Source organism: Dasypus novemcinctus, chromosome Y (assembly GCF_030445035.2).
Source record: "Dasypus novemcinctus isolate mDasNov1 chromosome Y, mDasNov1.1.hap2, whole genome shotgun sequence".
NCBI lineage: Eukaryota > Metazoa > Chordata > Mammalia > Cingulata > Dasypodidae > Dasypus > Dasypus novemcinctus.
Window position 1 is genome coordinate 22887044 of NC_092216.1, and position 6401 is coordinate 22893444.

At 36.2% G+C, this 6401-nt stretch overlaps 1 pseudogene; it reads right to left on the minus strand.

The window, feature by feature from the left end:
- Positions 1-4800: 4800 nt before the first annotated feature.
- Positions 4801-5674, minus strand: LOC139438362 (proteasome subunit alpha type-3 pseudogene; annotated as a pseudogene).
- Between the last annotated feature and the right edge of the window lie 727 nt (positions 5675-6401).

Consider the following 6401-nt stretch of genomic DNA (forward strand, 5'->3'; position numbering starts at 1 on the left):
CATACAACTCTTAAAGAAGCTACAGAAAGGATCCAAATTCAATCAAAGAGGTGAATGGGGCTGATATGGTTAAAGATTAAAGTGAGTAATATTTCAGTGTACAAGGTGATATTATCTATATATTGGAATTCTAATTTCTATATGAGATCAAGGACAGAAGGACTATTTTATCAAAAATCTAAACTTTCTATTGTACAATATCTGATTGAATCTATCAGATCTGTTTATTTAGACAACTAACTCAGCTTTATTTGACACAGAATCTAAAATAACAGATGAGACCTTAATATTCTGTACAGGTTTCAGTAATACTGTGATGCATTTCAAAGTGTTTAGGTATAAAATGAAAAAGTGTTTGTGAAATTACTTATGGGAATAGAAAGGGAAAGCATAGAACTGTAAATGTCCCCATCTGAGGAATTCCTGCTATTCTCTCAATCTTACTGAAACTGTAAGTTTTTTTTAAAAAAAAAACCTTTACAAGATCCAAATCTAACATCCACTCCTGTTAGTAAGAAGATTGTCCTCATTTAAACTTATAACAGGGAAAGCTATGGGAAGAGTGTCTAACAGTGATGAACATTGCCTCATAAAAGAAAATATGTTAATGAGCCAAGACTTCAGTCTAGAAGCTTGCAATTATAAACCTTATTTTTGTAAAGACAAAACTAAGTCTAGAGAGCAGGTGTAATTCCGTGGTTCAGTGGTACCTGCTACCCAGGTACAAATCCTTGGTTCAACCCTAGTACTGCCTTAAAAAAAAACACAAAAAACTAGGCTTAATTTTAATTGATGCCTAACAGACACAGCCAGAAAACCTCCTTGTTACTCAATATGGCTTAACCCTAAGCCAAACTCTGCAGATAAATTCACTACCTTCTCTCCTATGTGGGACATGACTCCCAGGAATAAGCCTCCCTGGCACCTTGGGATCAGAAATGCTTTCAGAGAATGATCTTGATCATAATGGAGAAAAGAAATAAAAGAATAAGATTCTATAGCTAAGAGATTTCAAGTAGTGTCAAAATGTCATTCATGAGGTCTCAGTCAGATATAAATATCACAAACTGCCACAGTAGGCAAAGCCTCAAACAGAAGTGCTCCTAAGGGCCCTTAGGAATCCAAACACCATAACCAAGCTACAAAATCATATGAAATCAACCCCCCTCAGACCTGATTATATTCATTTATAAATTCCTTGATCATAATCCTACTTTTTTTATTTAAACCTGTATTTTTCAATTTACTTATTACTTCTCAGAGACTAAAGCCTTGGATTGTTCTTGTTCCAGCTGAGTCCTGAAACCCAGGGGTTCCAGGCCCTCCAAGAAGACAACCTGCAACTCAGGAAGACACCCATATGTAAGCAAAGCAGTTTCATCTCTCTAGCCCATAATGCCAATGCCCCTTTTCAGCATGAAGAAGTTCAAGCATTCATTGCCCAGATATTCCTCAAGACTGAGGAATGGACAAAGAAAAGGGGGGAATTGTAATCATGAGCTAACAAATATTATTATAGTTGCTAATCATTCTTTAAATGCTTTTTAACCTTCTGACATATTGTAATGTTGGCAGAAGAAATGATTTGGAACTGTTGTAACTCACTGAACTTTACCCCTTATGACTTGTTTCTTTGATGATGATTATATGTTTTATAAGTGCATAACTTTTTCCCTTTAATTAGCAAGTAACAGGATAATTTGTGACTGACCCAGCATGTATGCCTTTATCTTTTTCTGCAACCCTGGAGTCTGATACTCCTGACTCAGACTTCAATATTTATTAATGAAGAAATACAATTCAGCCCAGAGGTGACCTAGTGAGTTCTGATCAAAGTTGGCCTGTGTCTAATATGTGCAATAGCCTAAAAGTTAAACTTCAAATGAGCTACGTGTGCAATCAGTATGGACCTACTAGAGATTAAACTATCCCTAACCTCATTATCTAAATCTGCCTGTCTTTGTTTCAATGTTATAAAACACTGAAGTTTTCTCCAGTTCAGAGGGATAGATTTGGGGACTGTTCTCCTATCTTTGTTAAGGAATCTTTTTATCTTCTTAGAAATCCCAGTGTCATTTAACTGACTCTCGTTCACACCAGACAAGGATTCACTTTTGTGCAGCAAGAGATAGAAAGTGTAAATGCTGTTCTATGCAGAAGGTTGGCAAGAATGCAAAAGAGAGATAAAGTAATGTATAATAAAAGTAGACAATAATACATTTAAAGATTTTGAAATATTGTTTTGATTTTTTGAAAAGTCTGGAAATTGACAGGACTTATAAAATGGGAATGGAGTTGAGCTGGCTCATAATAATTAGATGGAAATATAGCCAGAACTGAAACCACAGGAGTGAAGCCAACTAAATTCCAAGATAAGTTCCACAGGAAAGCAGCATTTGGCTTTTCTACTAAAGTTCTGTACTCTTCATCTTGTTCTTTTTTGGTTAAATATCTCCTTTATTTGTCTTCCCATTATACAGGGAGAAACAGTTCATAAACCTAATCAGAATTATATTTCAAGGGATACTCTGATTACACAGCTGCTAAAGCTGGCCAGGCTTCATTCTGTGGGTCATGCCCAGTTCACTTTGATTGAATTTATCATACAATTAAAATTTTAAAATCTCATAAAATTTTGCAAACATTTTGTATCCTTTATTAATTCAATAAATAATTTTTGATTGAATTCTTTGTACCAGGAAATTTCTGGATCCTTGAGATTAAGTAGGAACCCAGATGCACTGGATCTCTGTGGACTAAAAGCAAGAATCCCTGGAGGAAATATATAATTTTTTAAAAAGTGAGGGGGCAGTGTATGTGGCTCAAGTGATTGAGCAACTGCTTCCCACAAGGGAGATCCCACGTTCGGTTCCTGGTGCCTCCAAAAAACATAGATGAAGAACAAGCCTTGTGACTGAAGAAGATTCTTTATTTCATACATTAATTGGTCACTTGTTAATACACTTTTATGAAGGGCCTTTTCAAGTGTTTTCTCCATCTTTCTACTGGGCTCTCTGCCTTTCTTATTAAATTGTAAAGATTATTTCTATATTAAGACTATGAGTCCTTTCTTGGATATATGGATTGCAAAAGTATTTTCCCACTAGTTGGCTTGACCTGCACTTTCTCCATGTTGTCCTCTGAAGACTAAAATTCATTATTATTTCTTTTTTTTAGCACTGTTTTAAACAAATCCATTTTATTGACACATATTAATAAAGCATAAATTGTTCCAAACTGATCGATGGTATTCCATTTAATCACATATTTGTGCATTCATTACTTCAGTCATTTTAGAGCACTTTCATTATTCCAATAATAATAATAATAAACACAACCCCCAAAAAACTCATCCCCTCTAAATCTCTCTCTATTTCCCCTGCTGTACAAAGCTGCTATTCTTTTTCTTTCTCTCTGTATACTTGTATTCTTATTTTGCAAAAACGGTCTTATATATGCAATATCACCCAAATTCATGCTTTACGTGAGGTTTCACTGTCTTATAAAGTCCCATGGTACAGTTTTTAGCTTTCCTTCTAGTAATGTACATGACTTTAGACTTGCCCTTTCAACCAGTGTCATACCCATATATAGCTCAGCTAATTACAAACACGATGAAGTGCTTCTATTCATTTTCAAAGATTTACAAATAATCTTTTTACCAGTGATGCACACATTAACCCTTAGCTTTCCATTCCCTACACTCATTTTCTTTTCTGGTGACTTATATTCTAATTATTAACTTCATGAGTTTATATTTTATATTTACTTCATAATAGCACAATCATACAGTATTTGTCTTTTTGTGTCTGGCTTACTTCATTCAACATAATGTCCTCTAGGTTCATCCATGCTGTCCTATTCTTCACAACTTCATTTCCTCTTACAGCTGCATAATATTGCATTATGTATATATACTACAGTTTGTTTATCTATTCATCAGTTGATGGACACCCAGGTTGCTTATAAGTTTTGGCAATTATGAATAATGCCACTGTGAATTTCAATGTCCAGATGTCTGTTAGTGTCTCTGCTCTCAGTTATTCCAAGCACATACATAGTAATGATATTGTCAGCTAACATGCTAGGTCAATATTCAACTTCCTTAGGAGGTGCTAGTCATTCCTGCACAATGGCTGTACCATTTTGTATTCCCACTAACAGTGAATAAGTGTTTCCATCTCTCCATATCCTCTCCAGCATTTAGTTTTCCAACTTTAAGAGTGGCCAGTGTAATAGCTGTGAAATGATATCTCATGTAGTTCTGATTTGCATTTCCCTAACTCTAATGAAAAACATTTTTTCATGTGTTTCTTCACCATTTGTATTTCTTCTTTGGACAATTTTCTTTTCAAGTTTTTTGCCCATTTTTTAATCAGGAAGTTTATCTTTTTACTCTTGAGTTGTATAATTTCTTTGTATATCTTGGATATTAAACCTTTACCGGATATGTGATTTTTTTTTAAGTGACAGATTAGGATCTTTAATTCTTAAATCCATTCCTCCTTATGACAATAAAGGAAAAGAGAAACATTCTTGACTCACATGTTGTAGGATCTGTTTTTCTAAATTACACCTAAAGTTTAATAGAGGAGGATAACCAACATCATTTAAATACAAAACTAGGCAACAACAGCCCAGCAGGTTATTTTTAGCTTCTACATTAGTGGACTGCAGTTTTAAATTCATATGATCCAACAACCTCTAAGGATTGTTTAAGCAGACATTTTAATTCTGAGTACTGGGTTTTCAATTGCCCACACTAATTTTGTTAAGCAGATATTAAGCAAACATCAATGATTATAAGACAAAAATTTAATGACAATTTGTTACTGGGTATATAATAATCCATTGGGCTAAATAGTTTACATGGGACTATATAGAAATTTAAAACAGAAGCAGATGTAAATGTTACATATCATCATCATCAGATTCATCTTCTTCCTTCAAAGATTCCTTAGCATATTTCTCTGCTTCTTCCCTTATATCTTTTGGAACAATTTCATGTCTTCCTTTACATAATTCACCAATGCAGCTGAGCTCTAGTTCAAATGCTTTATCTTTAACTTCATCATGTACTATGTAAATTATTTTTGCAATTTCTATAACAATGTCATGGCAGGTCATTTCTTTCATCTGAAGCTTTTCAATTTCTGTCTTTGCAGCTTGCCCGGCTTTACCAATGGCACAGCCCCAATAACCACATGAAACACCCGATGGATCATGTGGAGTTGTGCACCATCCTTCACAATGTAAGACCCTAACATGAAACTGCATCCAAAAGGTCTAGCAGCACTGTACAGTGTATAGGCATGAACATACATGGCCACTCTATCTGCAAGATGTTAGAGTGGAATGTTACAGCCAAAGCTAGATCTAAAGTTGCAAGCTTCTTCTCTTGCTATGTCTGCTAAAGAACGAGCATCTGCCAACAAACCTGCTATCGCCATTCCTACATGCCGATCAACATTAAAAAGACGTTTGTTGGAACCTTCTTCATAAAGTTTAGAAAGGACTAATTTTCTTCACCGAAGACAACACCATCTTTACATCTGATTCCAATAGCTGTACTACTATTTTCCACAGCCTTCATAGCATATTCAACTTGAAAAACTCTCCCATCAGGAGAGAATGTAGAAGCTGACAGGTCATACCCAGTGCTGAAAGAGCTCATTATGTTAAAGCCTCCAGGTTATGTAGGGATTCCAGGCTCAAAACGCTTCCACTAGCCTTGATAAATGATTGACAAAGATTTTGTTTTATTGACTTTGTAATAATATTACATTAAAAAAATATATAATATGAGGTCCCATTCAACCCCACCACCCCCACCCCACCTCTCCCCCCCCTAGCAACACTCATTCCTATCATCATGACACATCCATTGCATTTGGTAAGTACATCTTTGGGCACCTTTGCACCTCATGGTCAATGGTCCACATCATGGCCCATACTCTCCCCCATTCCATCCAGTGGGCCCTGTGAGGATTTACAATGTCCGGTGATTGCCCCTGAAGTACCATCCAGGGCAGCTCCATGTCCCAAAGACACCTCCACATCTCATCTTTTCCTGCCTTTCCCCGTACCCATCAGCCACCATGTCCACTTTTCCCAATCCAATGCCACCTTTTCTATGTGGACATTGGATTGGTTGTGTCCATTGCACCTCTATGTCAGGAGGAGGCTCAGATTCCACATGGATACTGGATGCAATCCTCCCACTTTCAGTTGTAATCACTCTAGGCTCCATGGTGTGGTGGTTGTCCTTCTTCAACTCCATCTTAGCTGAGTGTGGTGAGTCCAATGAATTAGATTGTAGGTGCTGGAGTCTGTTGAGGCTCAGGACCTGGCTATCACATTGTCAGTCCAGAGATTCAAATCCCCTAAATATATCTTAAACC